The following is a 17,207-nucleotide window of genomic DNA, read 5'->3' on the forward strand; positions in this document are numbered from 1 at the left end:
ACCACTGGGCTTTTCTGCAATAGCTTCAGGTTCAAGCACTGTTTCCTGCATCAAGGACATATCTGGCACAGAGGTCATGGGGAGCTGCACACAGAACATTGGCAGGATTTGTTCTAAATAATGCACTATCTTAAACATGAAGATGAACTTCAGCATGACATCATTGCGGATTAATAACACTGCAGCTTTTAACTAATCAGATTTACATCTATGGGCTTTCTTACATACTAGTTTCTCTGCTCTTAGACAGACTGTAAGTCCTTGTGAAAATGATCTAATTACTCTGGGTTCTACAGTACTTCAGGAAGCAAACTACAGGCAAGTTTTATAGTGGAAAGTTATAGTTTCTGCAGAAAGATATAGTTTCTGCAGATTTGTAAAGTCTGCTTAAAAACAAAATATTATTGGACACACACAACTGAAGTCTCCAATTCCTTCTAATTGCATGTAAATTTTTTCCTTTTAGTTCCAAAATAAACTGAAACGGGCACCTTCATCTTTCGCTCATCATGTTCTGCTGTGTATTGTCATGGAGGCACCAGAAATTTAGAATAAAGCCATGCAATGTGATTAATTTCTCATAGACCCTGTAGAAATACTGTGATCCTTGAGTAATCTCTTAGAAAATATTTTTATCTTCAGAAGAGCATTAAAGTGTAAGACGCAAAAGTGTTGCTACTGCATTTCAACATTTCTTCTTATAAACACCCCCACTTCAGTATGGCCCTGACCAGTTGGTGCTCAACATTAAAAAACTCATATGGCTTTTACAGGGCAGGCAACCTGCTCATGCAGCTCATGTTCAAAATGCCAGGCAGCACAACGAGCAAAAGATCAGGTCAAGAACTTTAGCATACTCTTGTATTTTGATTTGGATCTGTCAAAAACAACTTCCAGAAAGCAATTTAACATGAGTGACTAATTATTTTGCAGCACACTGCACTGATTTTAGAAGTATCTTACATAGTATCTGCTTAGTAAATGACCAAAGTACTTTAATACTGCAGAACTTCCTTGTGTTTAGCTTTTCTCTCTCTGTATTTAAGATTTCATTGATAACTGTTTAAGGCTTTTTCTGCATGAATTCATAAAAATGAGAATGGCATTTCCTGATCTTTGTCTAAATCTACTGCTGCTAATTATTAAAATCTGGTTTTAGAAATGTGCAAATTATTATTCTTTTTTTTTTTTAATATCTGTTCTGATCCTGATTTCTGAAGATACCCATTTTTCTGAAAATACACTTTACTTGAAGAAAAACAGTATGCAAGAACTTAACCATACATATAAATAGCACATATTGAGCTCATTAGAATTTCTGTGACATGCAAGTAGTCTCACATACTTCATGCTGTTGGTTTTGCACCTTGACTGAAAAATTATTATCATGACACAGCAAACAACCAATCCTTTTTCATGCATAAATACTTCTGCTCATATACAATTCTGTTTTACAACTCTCTCTGCAAAATACATCATGAAGATTCCCAGTGGGCAATTTATATCATGCTCTAGACACATAAAACATCAAACAAGTATTCTGGAAGTCAGACTACACACCATCACAGTATAGTAAGAAACACCACATAAGATTTGCAAGTTGAAAAAAAATGAAAAATTTAAATTTTATATACAAAAATCAACTCAGACTTCTACTCAGGGTGAAATGAATGCTGTTCAAATACCATGCCACTTCAATTCCATAAATGACATTACATGAGCATTGAAACAGCTCTACAAATAATATTACCTCTGAAGTAGCTTTTATGAACTAATGAACAAAAAGAAACCCAAACCAAACAAACCCTAAACCAAAACAAAGTGGAAGAGGTACCCATAGTTGTGACATTAATAAGTTGGTAATATTTCAAGGAACTAAAACCATAAATACTTTTTCTCTGAGATAAGGACAGGTGGTTTGAACACTAATTAGCAGCCTGTCCTGAGTGCAATATCAGTATCTTGGGGTCTTTTTTTTTTTTTTCTAGAAAAAGTCCTGCATTGCCCCTTTTTCCAAGGTAGGGTGAAGACCCAAATGTGTAAGACAGAAGTTTTCATCTTCAATTTATAATTCCTCTCAAGGTTATTTTCTCATGTAGATATCTGTATTATGCTTTTTAAGAAATTCTTTTTTTTCACTAAAAGTTACTGTGCTTCCCAAATAAACACTTTAGCTCTTACACTAGAGCCTTTCATTTGACACAGTGATGGTACGTAACATACTTTCCAAAGCACCACTAATACTGTAATTGCTACCTCTATTTCACTGTAGCTATTAGATGGCATACACAATCCATGTATTTGTGATTATCTTTCTCAGAAAATCATCTGAATAGTCTCCCCAAATATTTCATTTTAAGGTTGCAAAGTTCTTCCATGAACACAATTAAAAAGTCAACTTTCAATTTTATGTTATATTGTTCTGACATGATGATCCTTGCAATACTTCTTTTGTGCGAAATAACAATAAATTTCTCCTAATTCTACCTCCTTCATTCCTTATTGTGGTGATTTCCACCATGCTTATTCTACTTTGTCACCCCCTTGACACTAAAAAGCTACGTTTTGATATTCATCATTTACAAAACTGCATAAAAGTTTGGCAGTAAGCACCTCTCTGCAAAGAACTGATAGAAGGAAATGGCTAGGTAGATGATCTCCAATGATATGTTCTCACAAAATGGGATTCAATAATAGAGCTTAGTGACATCCCACATGACAGTCACAAAAAAAAAGAAAAACAAAACCCCAAAACATCATGGAGGTAAACCAGATTCAGAGCTATTGACAACTTTAAAGGACCAAAAACATACCTAAGCATTATGCCCTATGAACACATAGCCAGAAGACACAGACTGAAGAGAACAAGGAATCTCCTTGTGAATACCTGTGAAACATTTGCACCAATGCATTTCCAGCACCACAAAACCAGAAGCTGCATCCTCCTACAACCCATGGAACGAAGCTCACCCTATCTGCATGTTATACCACAAGGACTCTGAAATTCTGTCAGCTGCAGGATGCAAAGAAGATGGAGATTCTCGGGTACTCTGGGTATCTGTGAGACACTGTGTGTCCATACAGCACACTGACTCTCAATATTTCTGGCTGCACAACAGCATCTGCATGCTGCCTGTTGTCTAGTTTTGCATGAATACATACAGTTTAGACCACTACCAAAAACTAAGAAGCCTGGGTTTCATATCCATTTCTCTTTAATTTTTCTTCTTTTTTTTTTTCTAATGAAAAAACAAAACAAGACAGTAGTGAGACACTAATTCCCAATGTTGACTTTCCATGTTGAATGTACACTTCTAAAACTGAAGCTACCTCAATGAAGGTGAGCAAGAATACTAATCTGTCTCTTCCTGTTATTGATCTCCAGTCAGACAGATATATTATCCTGTTTTGTCTGCAAAACTAAACAGACATATGGGAAGAAAGTGTGTACAAGCATAGAAGTAGCAACAGAAGTCACACTCAGGAAGCTGGCTGAAAAAAAATAAAAAATGCTCCCTTTCATTTGAAAATGTAACTCAGCCACCTTTCTACCAGCGTGCCCCGCAAGTTACCTTCAGTGGGGATTTATGCACAGAAAATGAAATGGGATTTCAAGCACCATTCTTGGACAAAATGTTGGAAGATCCTCATTCCTTCATCTCTCCTTTCACCAAAAGGAAGAAAAACTCACAGAATCTTTGACTGGATCCAGCATCAGGCTGTTAAGAAGCTGAAACCTGTAAGCTCTTGCAAGTCAACTCAAACTACTGCATCCTGCAAAGCTTGAATAAAACACCTTCTAGACATGAGACATCACCTGCAACTGAGATCTTTGGTTATGAGTTGATGCCACACACTTTTGTCATCTGAACCACAGCCACTGAGATCTGAAACCTGGACCTAGATATCCAGAAGTGTGCCTTTCTTTCACACAGTTAGAATTTCATTTCTTAAATCCCTAGTTTCCTTGGTATGAGAAACCAGAAGATGAAGAACCTCTTGTTAGTTAAAGGTGACGGCAAAATTTTCAAAGGGAGGGAAACGACTGAGATGAGGGAGATTGATTGAAACAATACCAATATAGGGACAGGGCATCATGTGGGAAGAGACCAGAAATTTGTTATATATAAAGGTTAAAGGAAAACCTTCACAGGTGACTATTCAAAATGGTTCTCATCTAGCAGAAAACACTGAAGAAATGCATAAAGTCCAGCTCACTTGGTATGCCAGATTATGAACATACAGAAAGGTAGAAATACACTGTGTGATTTCAAAGCACTGCAAAATGTTTCTATAGACAACCTGCCAACAAGTTAAGAAGGCCAAAGTCAGTATTAGCATCTGTCTTCCAATTATAGAGTCACAAATGACATACTGCTCAGTGACAAATGATGACTGCTGTCTTATATTAAGATGGTTGCTCTAGCAGATGTTTTCAAATTATCCCAAGCTATGTCACAGGGAAAGGCAAAAGAACTGGAAATACGCCCAGAGAGAGCTGGTGCACCAGCAGCCTAAGGGAGACATTTTAAAAGCTATTTGCTATACTCTCATGAAAACTTAGCTACAAAAAATGAATACAGAAAGGAAAAGGGGAATATGTTCTATTCCTCAGTGGAAGTTTTAAGTTTCTGACTACAGGATCATCTGGAATAAAATGTGCTCACTTCAACTTAACTTGGATAGAGATACCGTCCAGGCCTTCAAAGAAAGGGGAAAAAAAAACCCAAGCCAAACAACCCAACAATTACCCCAGAGAACAGTGCTCTATGTTACTACTTTGTGATCACACAACCAGGACAAAAAAAAAAAACAACCCTTTTTATCATTAACATCTCCAAACATTAATCTAGGTATCACATACTGACCCCAAAAATTAAGTGCTGCTCCCTGGCAAGAAAAGCTACACAGCTTTTACTGCTACAGAACCTCTGGGAAACCATACAGAAATTGTCCAAAAAGAGTGCAGACAAATAAAAGAAAGGGAGAGAAAAGAGTGACCACCCTTGTCTGAAATGGATTAAGGAGTAAGGTTCTGTCAGGTCTTACACACAGTTAGAGCTAAGAGAGGTCTTCAAATAAAAAGTCTGATGTGGAAAACAAGTTATCTCCTGAAATCCCACAGTTAAATCAGGTAAGTACAGAAATGCTGAAATACGATGCAGGCGGAAGGGAGGATGCTAGCGGGGACAAACGCAGAGGCTGTGCTCATCCAGTGTAGCCTCATTCTCAATAGCAGCTTTCTGGAAGCATGCGACAACAGTAAAAGCACGCCCCAGTAGACAAAATTACCACCAAGAGGAAGGTGCCAACAAATGCTGCTACAAGTTAAGGAATGGGTAGGCGTCTAGTCTTGACCTATGGTGAGGGAGAAAATCCTCTCCCTCTCGTTACCATGGTGATCCCCTTTTCAGGTTTCTTTGGATAAGCTTTGTGCACAAGTGTAAAATTTGGCATAAGAGGAGAACAAGTATTAATTATGTGCTCCGGACAAAAATAGCCTTATTAAATCTCAAGAGATAATACAACAGAGGCGGTAAAAATTAAGTTTGGTTACAGAGATTAAGGGCTGAATAAACTATCTCGTGTTAAAGTGCCTTGAGCTCCATCTTCTTAAAACGGCAATGCCAGCCTGAGGGTGTTACACCTGCCAATTACAATTTGGGTGAGAACTTGAGATCCTGTATGGTATAAGACTGGAGTGAAAATTAAAACAGAAAAAAACCCTGCATGGAGGCTGCATACTACTGTTCCTTGGTACAGGATTGCCCTTATTTATTACACCATTTTATTAATTATTCATGCAGTTCTTTTTCTATTTCCAGGAGGCAACATCACTAGCCAAGCTCTACAGTACAGAGATGCAGCACCTTTACAGGATGGACATTGCAAAATCTAACGCAAAGAGATTATATTGATACACTTGCAAGCATTAATCCCATGAGACATAGACCAGAATAAGCCTTGAATTGAACAAGCATATTTAACAGTTCTGATGAAAAAAATTCAGAGTGGAAAAAAAAAAAAAAGAGGAAAAAGAAAACTTTAATTTAGGAGCGTGTATATGCATCTAATTGAACACTACTGTAAGCTTTATTTTGAAATCCTTGATTTCAGACCTATTTCATTACCTCTCTAATAAACAGTGTAATTTCCTCCCAAGCATAATTTTTTCCCATAGGCTTTCAGCAATTTATGCTATCTAATCTTAAACTCTGAAATACACAGTATCGGATAGACAAGCTATACAGAAGACAAGGAACTACACTGTTGCCATTAACAATTTCCATTTTTCCTGTGATCATTATTATCAGTGATAAATTTATCTTTAAGTTATATATCCTTTAGACTTTTGGATCCTCTGGATCAGTGAACACAGACCAAACTTGAAACATCTTTTAACTGAGGGGAAATACATGAACTGTACACACCGGACCCACATACCAGCAGAAACTAGTGTTGCCTTTTTAAAAGGTGTATTAACATTGAAATACAATCCAACACAACCGGCTAAGCATACACTATGCCTACCAGCACACCTACCTTTTATTTGAAAGTAGACTACATAAGTTAAACAACTACTTTTTGTTTAAAAAGTAACGAATTTCATATACTGTCCACTACATATCTCACCATTTTTTGCTTCTGTTACTATTTTTCTTTGGTTGGTTGTTTTTTTTGGGGGGGTTGGTTTTTTGATTGGGTTTGGGGTTGGTTTTTTTTGGTTTTTTTTTTTTTTTTCTTCCTGGATTAACAGTATATTTACATATGTCTCTGGCAGATGTATAAAACAACATGAAACGGGATTACCCCAAATCAATCAAGTGCTCCCTGTTAAATATTGATTACTCCATAATTTTTCTCCGACATCAAATGAAACCATCAACCCCCTTTGGAAACTAGCGTGGTGTGACAGCTTCATCGCTGGCATCCTGAGCCGGGTTTAGTAACAGCAGCAAGAAAGAAGCAGGAAAGTCGCAATTACCTAAGGGACCTAGCCAAATTCCCGGCTTCCCAGCGGAAGGGAGAACGGGACGGTGGGGACGGCGGCCCCGCACCCAGCAGCCGCTCGGCCGCCCGCACACACACGGCCGCCTGCACGGGAAACGCTGCGCATCGGCGCGGTAGGGGAGGCCTGCACCTCCCGGGATGCGCCCTAAACCCCCGTTGGCCCAGGCGATCCCCGGGACACCTCGCCGCTAAACGGCCGCACCTGTGCCGCTCTGGGCCCCGGGCAGGCTCAGCCGTCCTCCCGGGGCCCGGCTCCGCAATGCCGCCTTCCTCTCATCCGCTGCTGGCCTGAAACGCTTCCCCAGGCACCGCGCCTCCGGGGAAAGTCTGGGCCAGGGGTCTGGGCGAGCCCCGCGGGACTTGGCCCGTTCGGCGAGGCTGCCCGGTGCGGTACCTTCTCCCTGTTCCCGGGGATCCCCGCGCCACTCGGGCTTTGCTGGAAGGGGAGATGAAGGGGGCAAACATTCACCCCGCTTCTCTTGTCCTGCCGAGGAGAGACACGGGACGAACTCGCCCTGAACAACAGGCGACATCTAGTTACAGAGCCTGCATAAGGCTGCGGAACGCGAATCCGCTCCTCACTCCGGTCCGGGTAGCCGGCGGCCGCGGAGCAGGGCCCAGGGCTCGCTCGCCTGCTCCTCGGAGACGGGGCGCCCCCCGGGGCGGAGAAGAAGGATCGCAGTCCTCGGAGGCTGCTGAAACACCAGCGAAGGGGGAGATAAAAGCCCCCACGATGCCAGGCCAGCTAGAAATTACTCATTTCAATGATGCAGCAAACAACGGTGTGTCTGTGTCTGTGCTGGGGGGTTTATGGTGGCGTCTAGTCCTCCGGTTGCCACTCTCCAGCCCTGATTAACACTGTACAGGTTCCCTGCCGAAGCGGAACGCTCTCTCTCTTCCGCGCACAGAGCAATTAATAGCAACCTTCATCCCGCGAAACCTTCGCCAAGCGCTCCCACATGCTCGCAGCCCGCGGTGGCAACTGCTGGGAGCACAATAACGGGAACCTCTCTGCCTCTCAAGGGGAAGTGAGGGGGAAGAGAGCCAAACCTCCCGCGGTAGAACCCGATCTCCGAGGACGAGCAGTCCCGGGAGCCGCGGGGAGCGGCAGCCGCCGACGCGGCGGGAGGGCAGGCTGCCTGCCTGGCAAGCGGAGGGCGTACGGCGCAGCACGCTGCCAAAACACCATCACCCACCGGCATTGTCAGCAGACAGCACGCAAGCATTTACCTTTTTATGCCCGCTGTCCGTCAGTCAGGCGCTTGCGGGAGAGAAGAAAAGACAGGAAAGGAAAGGAGGAGAAAGAGACAGAGGAATCTAGAGAGCGAGAGGCGGCTGCTAATCCCCGTGTAGAAAGACTTCCAGCAGCAGCAGCAGCGTGCATGTGTGTGTGTGCCCGGAGTGGAAGCGCAGCCCTCCTGGCGATGCACCGGCTCTTGCACCGAAGTACTGTCATGTGCGTATCTCGGTGTGTGTACCCATGGAGCAGGGAAGAAAAAAAAAGGGAGACGGGGGGAGACCAGTCAGTCAGTCACACGCCCGGCTGTGCGCTGCTGGAGGGGAGGAGGAGGAGCCCAGTGCTCCCCAGCCCAACCGCCACTGGAGCCGCTTGCTACTACGGCGGCGGCAGGGCCCCGCAGAGAGCCGGCTCCGCACGCCTGCCCTTCCCCTCCTGCTAGCAAGGACGTGCCTACGGGAGAAACCCCTCAGGGCCTCTGTCCCCGGGGTCCCTCTGCAACCCGCGCTGCCCGAGACAAGCGGGAAGCAGTTAGAAAGAAAAACATCCCCCTGTTTCTGCCCTCAAAATACCGCCCGGCGCGTCTCCGCAGCCTCCGAGGGGGCCAGGGCTGCGGCACATCCCGAGGGGGAGGCAGGCCGAGCCGTGCCTCCCGAAGGGACAGGGGCTGCCGGCAGCACCGCGGGGGGGACGCGGTGTGTCCCCGGGGATGCAGCTGCAGCCGGAGGCAGAGAGGTGACGAGCGGATCCCCCCAAAAAGACCGTGGGTCTGTTCTCGTCCGAGGGGGGTGCCCGGCAGCACGGCTGTGAGTCTGGAGGGGGTTTGCGGGAGCTGTAGATGTAACTGTAAATAAGTGTGTTTGCGGGCACTGGGACTGCTAACGCGGGGAAAGGTTGTGCTGAGCCATGCCACAGTGCAGATGCCCTGGTACTCGCGTGTCCAGTCAGGTACATTCAAATTTCAATGGCGGTATATGACTGACTAAAAGGTATTTAAGCCTTGGTGATACGTTCTAATCAATTATTTGCTACATAGTAAATATTATATCCAACTTTTGGATATATGGCCACATCTATGCATATAAATGAGATTTTGACATACAAGTCATGAACGAGCTAAAATAAAATGAGCAAATTACTGTTATAGTCCTAAATTTAACTAGTAGGCCGTGCCAGCAAGTTTCAGGATGTGATTTCTTTAAGCCCCAAGCCAGCAAAAGTTTGTGTGAGATGCCCTTGATATTTTACTCTTTGTACAAAATGCATAATCTCTATGGACCAAAAGTTACTCTTAGTAGTGGAAAAAGGTTTATTAAATGACAAGGCTGGAAAAAGCTTTAGTGGGGACATCAGGTATACTGCTTATACTAAATTTTTGTTACTTTGTAGTGGACAATGTAAACCTAATGTCTCAGGAGTAAAACAAGGAGGAGAGGAAGTGTTGACATTTTAATGACAAATGTAGGTCACATCTACAGGCTAGGTAGGCTAGCAAATTCTGATGACTGATAATTGCATTAATTAGCAAGCAAGCAACCAATTGAGTGGGAGAAAAAAAATGGTCAATCTGTTTAAAAAATAATTGTTGGGAGTTTTTTCTAGCTGTAAACTAGAAAGGCAGGGTAGAGAGGAAAATAGCTGAAAGGATTGCTCATCTTGTTGAGATTTAGCAGTTCATGATAAAATATTTTGAGACTTCCCAAAAGTCCTGCCATAAAATCAGAAAGACCAAATTTGTTGCTACTGAGTTGTATAAATCAAGTCAGCATGACATCATTAAAAAAACCAAACTGCACCCCAAAGCCATATCATGTTTGTTTTGTTTATATAAAATAAAGATACACATACCCTTTTAGTTCTTCAACTGAAATAGAGATGCTGAATCTCAGCTAACTCAAGTAAAGAAGCTAAAGAGTACAGGGCTTATTATTCTTTCTGGTGTTTACATATACAGCACTATTCTATGCAGCATATTACTTTGTCTCTTAGCAAGAATTTTTTGATTTGTCATCATGAACTGTACTTTCAAACTAGTTTCAAATCTGGTATAATCTGCTGTTTAAAATACGATGATCTGTGAAAACCTCATCTAGAATTTATGTAATCTTTCCAATGTAATTATGTGAAGATTTAGCCTGCCCTCCGTAGGCCTGTGAAGTCGTAAAGCAGATTTAGTCATTGTGATAGTTCTGTGAAAATATTTTTACCAAATAGGTTGATTACATTACTTAGTAGAACAAGATAGTAAAGAAAAGATGTAACATGTATTTTTTTGGGCTTCATACAAACTTCCATAATATGAAGTAGACCGAATTTCCTTTGAAGATTGAAGAATAAGAAGGAAAGATGAGACATTTGTGCATAAAATTAGCCAACCTCAAAATAAAATCTAAAGCATTTAATCACTTTCTTGCACGGTCCTTGTTTGTCTGACTTCAGTCTGACTGGGCTGCAAGGGTAAAAGAGGGAAGTCGTTATAAATTCTCTTCTCAGCTGATCTGGAGGAAACTGCATCTTGGAGGAATAAGAAATTCAAGCTGCTTTACATAATGACGTAGATGGTCTTTGTGGGCCATAAGTATTTTGATCTTAGGCTTAGTACTTGTCTGTAATGTTAGTCCTAGTACTTGTGGGTGTTTCAGAAGACATGCAACTTGGAGAGGAGATTTCCAGGGTGGGAGCAAATATTCTTCATGGCCTCTGTGAGAGATGGCACAATCGAAACTTAGAGGAGGCTGAGAAGCAGGGGATTTCAGTAAGGACAGTAAACAGATGCAGGTGAACCAGAAATAAAGAAGATGCCAAAGCCTGGAAGAAAAATGTTCCAAAATAGGTTTTAGATCAGAAAAGTAGGAATCAGAAAGGAACATTTTAAACAGTGGAGATGAGGTTCAGTACTAAAATCTTCAACTATCTGCAATTTATCAAATTGCCCCAAATGCAAATGTCCTTATTATATGCTATACTCACACTTTGGTCTCTTTCTTGTTGGAGGAAGTTCTCTTTGCTTTGACTGATGGTGAAAGAGGTCACGATATGGTCTGTCATTAATACATAATTAAACTATATGCATGCTTACATGAACTTCTAACACATGCTGGTATTTACCACCTTGCCACCTTTATTTAAGTTTGAAAATTCGGTTAGTTTTGTGTCTCACTGCCCTCTGCTGGAGAGCAGGTCAGAACCGCTCCATGAGGTCTTAGTACGTACTTAGAGTTGTCCTCATTTGTTGGTGAATCGTCTTTCTATGAATGAGCTTTACAAGTGTGAAGGTGTGGAAGGCCAGCGTCCATAAGAAAATTTCTTTTTTCTCTGGGAATTCAAATAATTGATCGTACAATCTGCTGTCTGCAGTTGACCCAGGAAAACTGATGACTGAGCAATGGTTAAGATTTTAAAATATATGTCTTCCATTAACTTCTGGGGAAGAGGCATTGCAGATATGCTGAAAATCTTGAGCAGTGCTGTTTTGATAGTATTTGACTGTAACTTTGTAGATAACCTCATCAAGTTTCGTATCTAAATCCTTTGGTTCATTCTCCATTGCATTGCAACAAGATTTTCTCCATCCCTTTTCCTACTCTGGCCTTTCATGCCTCTCTACTTACCTTTCACTGTCTATATCAATACTGCCAGACTATCATATATGGGTTGTTTTATTTGCATTTTCCTCAGTATGGGCAGCAGCAGAACAACTGAAACAAGGAGAGCACAGCAGTGATATTCTCCCAGTTCCCCCATGTGCCATTTCCTCCACCTACTGCCACAACAACTCATGCACATCAAGAGCAGTTTCTGTTGGAACACAGTGAGTTTTCCAGCTGGGCGGGCACGCATATTGCCAAGGCACAGGCCTGATCAGAGTGTACAGTAAAGAAAGTTTCGGTATCTAACTCAAAATATGCCTTCTACGCTGTAGGTGCCAGTAGTTTCTATGCTAATTTTTAACTACACATCTAGGTCAAATTTACTCTTGTAAAATGAGTGCTCTTCTCATTCACTTGTGGCATCAGCTAGTGCTTCAAGGTAGCATTCTGAATGTGACTGTAAGGGTATCTTCAGCATGGCCAAATAATAGGTTTGGTGGTTTCTACCCTTAATCTGATTAATGGCAGAGCCATTTAACCTGTGCTTTTTCCTCCCCCTTGGAGTACCCCGAAGCAGACATCTGCCTATAAAATTTTATTTAAAATATTTCAGCTTTCCTAATACTGCCATTGGAGGTCTGTTTGTAGTATTTTATCGTGTTGTACTGAAAGCAGTAATGTCCTAGGTGGATGAATTGTGTGGGTTGCCTCATTTCATGTTGCCTAATTATTTGCTATAAAAAGCACAGCAGCAAATTCCATTCCCTGGCCTAATGGATAACATGGTGGAATTAATAGGGCATGGAGTGGAGTTGTTCCCAGTGAGTAACTCCTAAATGACAGATGTATGCCAAGGAAAATGTAAACAGGCTCACCTTGTATAACCGCATCGACTATTGACTGGTCACTTAAAGATGGATGGTAAGAAAGCCTGGAGAGCCACTGGTTACTCATCCAGAAAAATTGGAAAAGAGTAGCAAGTAATCCAAATACAGTGTAAGTCCAGAATAACTACTTACTACAGAGGAAAAAACCCTTCAAGATTCTCATGGGTTTACAATTAATACATATTCTTCTATAATTTCGAAGTAAAATAAGTACTTTGTTAATGGTTATTCTTGTGACCTTTAGGCTATCAAATACAATTCCACAAAACTCTTGACTTTCAACCTGTATCAGGAAATAAGTCAGAAGTCTTGGGAGGCTTCTCAAAGGGGACTCTGTTTTAGAAGATGTAAAATAGAAGACATCTTCCCTGCCACACGCCAAATCTTTGTTTGATATGAGAAACAAGCAAGTTGCTGTGATTTTCAGGTATCAGGATGTATTTTTCTGGTATAAACAGCAGTATTCTGGATAAGCATAAAGAGAGAGGAGGAAAAAAATATTTCAAACCAATAAACCAATGAAATTCCTTCAGTTGAATGAGAATGCTTTTCCAGACATTGAGATACAGAAAAGCCCTGAGCAAAGTGCAAATCAGTTTGTAAACATCTGCATCAAGAAAGTACATTCAATTTGTTAAGTAAGGAGGGTTATAATAACTTAGGATATCACGTTTTTTAAATACAAGCATATAGTTCTAAAGTGGAGTGCAATTCAACCATGGGAGAATTTTTGCTCCTTTTGACAGAAAAGTGGGGAAACAGGGAAGGCTTTTTAAGAACTTTATATGAATGAGAAGACTAGTAATTATGTAGAAAACTGTCTCTCACTCAGGATTTTAAGTGAGGTATTTTTAGATAAAAAATTATTATTAATTGCATTAATTCCTGAAGAGGCAGCACAAATAGCACAAAGAAATCAGAGCCAGCTGAAAACTACCATAACTAGTTTGTACAGAAACCACAAATCTCTACCATGTGAACTAGGTAAGAACTCCTTTCTTACAACAGGTAATAGGAGAAGATACTCTGCTCTACTCAGACCAACTGCACATCAAAAAGCCCACAGCAATCAACTGAGATCAAAACTGAGACCATGACTTCGTTTTCCTAATGACGCTATCAGTTCAAACATTGTTGAGGATAAAAGACTAGTGAAAGCAATATTCTTAATAAATAAGTTCATTAATGATTTAATAATGTACAGCATGAAGCATGATAAAAAAAGAAAACTTATCACTTCTGTATTGCAGGTGGAAAGTTGGGTAACAATAGAAGCAGAAACAAGAGCTGGACTCTTATATTCTGGGTTTTGATTTTAACAGTAAGGTTATCATTTGTATCTAGCGTGGTCCGTTTTAGTGACCAAAAGATTTTTAAAATGAAGGCCTTCACATGAAGCACTGGTGTCCTGGAGAGAAGTTCTAAAAGCATTCAACAGGGCTTTCTGATGTGACAGCTCAACTCTCACTCCTTCAATGGCTGGATATAAAGGAGTGATAGCTAGATTTTTCTAGATTTAATGTGCAGTAATCTTGTAATTTATATGGTAAGAGGTGGGGTGATAGCAGTTGTCTGCATTCTTATTAAGCCTATCCCAGGGTGAGAGGAATTGAGCATAAAATGTGCATTAAAGCAAAAGGGAAGACAGCCAAAGCTTTAGAGATGGAACTATTAATTTTACTGAGATTTGGAGTTTTTTTTGTTAGGGTTTTGCTGTTGTTGTTGTTTTGGGCTTTTTTTGTGTGTGTTTTTTGTTGTGGTTGTTGTGAGGGTTTGTTTGTTTTTTGTTTTTTTTTTACTTTATGGAAAAAAGAGGCAACAGTTTCATTTGTTAACTCTTTTTCACTATCCTTTCATGTAAATCCAAATAAATAAGTAGTAAGCACTACACAACTTCCAAAAGGTCCCAAAATTCAAGATTAAACTCACGTTTTTACAACGTGTTCAGTTCTTTTTTGCTTTGTGCCTGGAAGATCTGCTGCTGTCTCACAGGGTGTTCCTGAGAACAGCTTTTAACAGGAACTTCTAACAGTTAGATTCCAGAAAGACCGATAATTAAGACTTACATCAATAAAGGTGTCAGTCAAGTATGGGAAGGGAATTATTTTAATTATTTTAAGGCACTATAAAGAGCTGATAACGTCAATGAAGGTAGCATACATGGGTATTTCAGGCTTGTTTCTCCTCCCATGGAAGTCAACAGGAGTGTTATGATGTAGCAGCAGAGTAGGATAATAAGATATCTCCTCAGATTATAGGAAATACTATTTCCTGTTTTCCATTTGTGATCTGTAAAGTACTGCATGCATATAACAGTTACAATGTAATTATAATTAAGCATCATCTTTTATGGAAGGTCTGCAGTTAAAATAAAGACAAATGAAGGACTACACAGGAAGAAGCTACTCATGATATTTTTAAAAAATGTATGAGAACATATTCCAACATACTTCTTTCTCAAGTAGAAAAAAGTTTTCAGGTAGTGGTAAAATTCAACAGTTCATAAAACAGGGTCCTGGTATGGAAGGCTGTGATAAAAGTTTTGGGTTAGTATTAGCAATTTAAGAAGTGATGACTTGTCAGATCTCTTGAAATCCCCGCACTTTTGAGTTTCATCAATTGAATTCTACCTGCGCTATTCCAGAAAAGTCCTTTCTTGTTGAAGTATATATATATAGTTGCAGTTACTACAGGCATTATGAAAGATCATGCACCCCTCTTTCAAAAGTTCTCTATTACTGAATATGGAAAGAAGTATGTATTAACAACAAGTGACTCTCTTCTGCATTCTCTGTGGCAGTTTCTTGACAGGTATTTGGGGTGGTGGTGTTTACCCCTCAAAAGCAAGGAGGACAGCTGATGCAATGTGCTTGAATAAAAGCTCCTCAAAGAGATTTTACTCCTCATCAGAAAGACAGCAGCTGTTGAATGGCACTGCTGCTGTCCCCATGAACAGTATTCTGTTGGCAGCATCCTTTCGCATTCCTAGCAGCCATCCAATGTTATTTTTGTCAGTACTTTTCTGATACTGCGTGCTTATTTCCAAACAGGTGAAGCAGCCTTTGGAATTCACAAAACCCATAGACTTTTAATATGTGTGGGAAGATACAAATTTTATAACTCCTGTAAGAGCAAATTATAGAATCATGGAATGGTCTGGGTTTGAAGCAGCCTTAAAGATCATGTAGTGCCAACCCCTCTGCCATGGGCAGGGACACCTTCCACTAGATTAGGTTGCTCAAAGCCCCATCTAACCTGGCCTTGAACATTGCCAGTGATGGATCAGCCACAACATCTCTGGGCAACCTGTGCCAATATCTTCCAGAGGAAAGAATTTCTTCCTGATATCTAGTCTAAATCTACCCTCTTTCCTATTAAAGCTATTCCTCCTCGTTCTGTCACTCCATGCCCTGGTAAAAAAGTCCCTCTCCATCTCTCTTGTAGGCTCCCTTCAGGTACTGGAAGGCTGCTATAAGGTCTGCCTGGAGCTTTCTCTTCTCCAGGCTGAACAAACCCAGCTCTCTCTGCCTGTCTTCATAGGAGAGGTGCTCCAGCCCTCTCGTCGTCTTTACGAGCTTCTTCAATTCCAGAATTCAGGCTACCAGCTATCCAGAAATTTGTTTTCTAATAAGCAGCAAACCAGTCTGTAATTAGTCTTCAGCTGAGCTTGCACAGTCTTGGAAATCTGCAAGTGCCTGTAAAGTGCTGTGCAGCTCAGCATGTTTTATGAAGTTATTTGGAGGCCGCAATAAAGTGTAACTGACAGCATTCTTATATAAATCATTCCTGCACAAAAGAGCACCAACACTGAAAGCTTTGATCTGACCTGATGACATTTCATTTCTAGAAGCTTGTAAATAAAAATGAAAAGCCCAATTTGCTCCTTTTTTAATACCCATTAAATTTCACTTTAACGTTAAAGTGACATTCAGTAAAGGACAGCAAACGACCATAAATAAATCACTATGCATACAGAATGCAGCATTTCCGAAGAAAGAAACCCTTGGCAAAGCCAAGACTAGCAAATTGCATGGTGTCCAACTCCATGTTCTAAGGAAAAAGGGTTTGGCTGATGACTAGCAGTCAAGATTCCTCAGCTTACGAAAAGTGACACAGTACAGCTTAGTAAGCAATTTGGTGATTAGTTGGACCCTGGGGAGGACCTTCTGCTGTATAGCTTCTCTGTACTGCTTCAGTGTCACAGAACAGCCAGAGAGGTGGTAAAATTGACTACCACAGGGGAAAACTGAAGGCAAGAAAAAGTGCCGTTTTGAATTTGTTCATAAAGGAATTACATCATGAAATATTTGATAATTAGATGTACTGCTGTGATCAAGAGGATTCAAAATCCACCAGCATGACCAGCGATCAATAATGGGGTCAGAATATTCAAAGCACAGGTAAAATGTCAAAATACATTCCTACCAATAACATTGTAGGGTACTGCGTTAATTTCTTCTCAATACTTTCTCCATTTATTTA

At 40.9% G+C, this 17,207-nt stretch overlaps 1 protein-coding gene across 5 annotated transcripts in view; it reads right to left on the bottom strand.

Annotated features, from left to right (window-relative positions):
* DLGAP1 (DLG associated protein 1) overlaps positions 1 to 8,378 on the bottom strand; it is a 407,231-nt gene extending 398,853 nt beyond the window's left edge. For 2 of the 5 annotated variants that reach the window (XM_061448756.1, XM_061448761.1), the window contains exon 1: positions 8,242 to 8,378. The gene's annotated coding sequence lies outside the window, so the exon portion shown is untranslated. Of the gene's footprint in view, positions 1 to 6,985; positions 7,097 to 8,241 lie in introns of those variants that run through there. The other 3 variants (XM_061448758.1, XM_061448757.1, XM_061448759.1) reach the window with 2 other exon arrangements.
* Between the last annotated feature and the right edge of the window lie 8,829 nt (positions 8,379 to 17,207).

Source organism: Pezoporus flaviventris, unplaced genomic scaffold, assembly GCF_033815535.1.
Source record: "Pezoporus flaviventris isolate CSIRO_AGI_PZ_B2104156 unplaced genomic scaffold, CSIRO_AGI_Pfla_v1 ptg000007l, whole genome shotgun sequence".
Classification (NCBI taxonomy): domain Eukaryota; kingdom Metazoa; phylum Chordata; class Aves; order Psittaciformes; family Psittacidae; genus Pezoporus; species Pezoporus flaviventris.